Below are 3530 nucleotides of genomic sequence, written 5' to 3'. Positions count from 1 at the left end.
CACATACCAACACTGGCAAGTGTTAAGAATTCATAGGGCAATAAACTCTCAAAAGCTTTTGTGATACAGGAAGTCAGTACTCTGCTCTAGTTAGCCACGCCTAACCTAAAAAAAAAAATTTATAGTTGCAAGTTATGCTTTATTCAGAATCTACTGTTTGGGTACTTCACCCATATTTTTAATTTTTATTTTAGTTGTAGATGGACACAATACCTTTATTTTATTTATTTTTTATTTTTTATATGGTGCTGAAGATCGGACCCAGTGCCTCACAGGTGCTAGGCACTCTACCACTGAGCCACAACCTCAACCTTTCACATATATTTTTATAAACACTTTTGCCACTTTTGCCACTAACTTCTGAAGTAGGTAACATTATCTCCATTTTTAGATGAGAAAACTGTGACTCAAAGAGTTTAATTTACTTGTCAGGTCAATCACTAAGCAGCTGAGTCAAAATTAAAACTCAAGTCTAATTATCGCCAAAACCTGTGCTTTTTCCATTCCACCCCATTGCCTCTCTTCTGAGGAAGAAGCAATGGAAAGAATTCCTCTGGCACTTCTTAAGGAACAGGATACTGTGTCACTAGGAAGATTTTTCTAGCCAAGATCTCAGTGCCTGTGATGATTCATATTTAGATCATGTTCCTTGAGAGTAGAGAAAGATATGAAAGATATTTGTAAGCAGCTGGTTTTAACATCTGAGAGTTGTAAATAAAGTTCTCAAGAAAACCATCCTACTATGGGACTCTCAGAGGCCATGGGAGCTGTTTATTTCTTCCCACAGCTAATTTCAACCTTGCTAAATTTCTTTTCCACTTTTCATCCTAATGACAACTAAAATGTCCCTTATTAAATAGCCATAAGAAAGGGTTCTGAGAAATTCATAAGAATATGTCCTTTGATTCTGATTCCAGCACCCTGTGCACACCTTTTTCAAGTAACCAAACTATTAGAAAGCTGAATCTTCAGTACAGATGCCTGGATATCCAGCCAGTCAGGTCAAATGTCAACCCATCTTCCAGCCCACTGCAAGAGAAACATGGTCTTGGGTAACTACATAATCACACACCTCTGACCATATGTGTGGAATGGGATACAATCTTTGGGACACAACCTAAGGGAACCAGATTTTTCCCTTTCTTCCCGCCTAAGAGCTGTGAAGCCAGATTCCAGTAGAGGAATCCAATTATTCAGAGCTGCCAGTTGGGAAAATGTTGGCCTAAACCTAGGAATCTGGCTTCTCACTCCAGCATTGCCATCAATAAATCATAAGTAGTTGTATAACTTCTCTCAGCCTGTCTCCTCTCAATAAAATTTCACTGTTGAATTAAATATCTTTGAAATCCCTCTAGCAAAAATATCCCAGAAACATTATTGGAGTTCTTGTGACAAGGAAACAATTATTTCCTGTGTTTGAAATTAACCCCCAATTATTACAGTGTTATTTCTTCTACCTCTCTGTTGCAATTTATGCCTACACCAGGTGGTCTGGTATAAATACTGTCACTGGGTGCTGTCCATGTAAAGCACTCATTTGAAATGACTCCACATTTTCCATAAGTTCAAAGGTCCACCACATGAAAATAGGCAATGATAGACCACACTGCTTCTCTTTCCCTATTTCTCCATGAAAATTAATCACACAGATATGGCTATGCCAAATACAATTTAATCGATTTGTCTCTCCCCAGAAAATATAAAATATTATAATGATGGTTTATAATCATTTGTAATTAAAACAGCACAGTAACTTAGAGCAATTTATATTTTGGGAGAAAGTTCTTTTCTGATTGACACTCAAACTAGAGGAAGGAGGGCCCACAGCTTCTGATATCTTTTTTAAAAATTCCGACGTCTTTTTTTTCAAGTCATCAGAACTAATATTTAAAAGAACATTTGCCAGTTTTGAATTGCAAATAAAATGGGGCCCATCAAAATATATGTCCTGCTTGCCAGATACTAATACATCATTTTCTCCCAGCAGAGATATCCTTGTATCCTCATCCCTGGAAGTGAGTAACTATACGGTTTGTACAGACAGGTCTGAAAACTGGGTTTGCTTTACTTTTCACTGTAGATAGAAATATGTCCCTTGATTCTGGAGAATTTATTTGCAGATTAGATAGAACCTTGGGTGAAAGTCTATGTCAATCAAGACTGTGTCAGAATAAGCATATCTGGGACACTGAAAATATCATGAAAAGTTTGGAAAAGGAAAAATAGAACCAAGCAGAGTTCTTCAGGGGAAAGATTTTTATTTCACTATACACATCTTTCTCTGGAATGGAATGCTTTATAGCTCAGAGACTAATCATCAGTCATATCAAATGTCAAAGATGTGATCTTTCATAAGTGGCATTCAAAATGAACTGGTTCAAAAATCATCCTTGAAGTCAGTGACATACGGTATAATGCATAATGTATCTGAGATTGGCAGTCTATCAAATTGCATATGGCTGTCTCCCATTCCCAAAGTCAAGATTTGTTGAAATTATCATGTGACCAAATCAAATCCTACAAGTTCAACTTCCCACTTACTGTGTTGGTCTGTATTCTGAATGTAACCCTGTCATTCTGACAGGGTGGGGTCGGATGGGAGTAATGACTTTCAAAAAGGGTTTTGCAATGTCACCTGATTCCAAGTGTGACTTTAATGTTCAAGAGAAATCTTAAAATTGGTTGTAAAGCACTATGATGACATTGTCATTCTGGATGAATGGAAAGCCCAATAGGGATGCAGCAAAGAACAGGAGCAGCTTTTGTGTTGAATTGTCTGATAATCACCGTGAAACCTTTGGATATCTGAAAAGTTTGCCATTATGAAGAAAAATTGGCTTTGGATTGGCAAGTGTATGTGAATCCCTGGGTGTTGAGTATCACTATGTATGTCATCATTATAGACTCAGCATCTGTTGAAAATACTCTTTTCTCTCTGTCCTTTTTGAGGCTGTGTCAGAGGAATATAAAGTGGGTAAGCAGTTGGAAAAGAGACAACTCACAGTAGGATATAGGCCACAGTATTGGCTAGGCCTGTGAACGCTGTCCCCCAAACGATGTCACATCATGCAGACTAGAATGAAATTTCTGCTGCTGAGAAAATTCATTTTCAGGGCCAGGGTTGTTGCTCTGTGGTAGAGCACTTCCTAGCATGTATGAGGCACTGGGTTCAATCTTCAGCACCACATAGAAATAAATAAATTAAATAAAGGTATTGTGTCTATCTATAACTAAAAAAAATTAATTAATTAAATTTATTTTCACTTTACTCATCTACTGAGAAGCTAACACATTTCTGAATTTTGAAAATCTGAGTCTCAAGTAAAGACTTCTATGCTGAGTTTTTGTTGTTTTGTTTTTGTTTTGTTTGTTTGTTTTTATTCTTGGGTGTAGACTAGCTGCTGGGAGGAATAAAATAAGAGTCAGATCCTTCTGTGGTTCATAGTATGATGATTAGGTCTTCACATCATGGTGTGGCATGTGCTTCCTTCAGACCTTATTGCTTAGGTTAGCACATTACCTGTCTGACA

The 3530-nt window shown here is 37.2% G+C and overlaps 1 non-coding gene across 1 annotated transcript; it reads left to right on the top strand.

Moving 5' to 3' along the window:
- Positions 1-3426: 3426 nt before the first annotated feature.
- Positions 3427-3530, top strand: LOC124108814 (small nucleolar RNA U13). The gene has a single exon (XR_006856786.1). It is a non-coding gene; the product is annotated as a small nucleolar RNA U13 (small nucleolar RNA).

The sequence above is a fragment of the Marmota monax genome, unplaced genomic scaffold (assembly GCF_021218885.2).
Source record: "Marmota monax isolate L192 unplaced genomic scaffold, Marmota_monax_Labrador192_F-V1.1 WCK01_AAM20220418_F8-fsc00045, whole genome shotgun sequence".
Taxonomy (NCBI): domain Eukaryota; kingdom Metazoa; phylum Chordata; class Mammalia; order Rodentia; family Sciuridae; genus Marmota; species Marmota monax.
The sequence above is the reverse complement of the archived record's forward strand: the minus strand, read 5'-3'. Positions and strand labels throughout refer to the sequence as shown.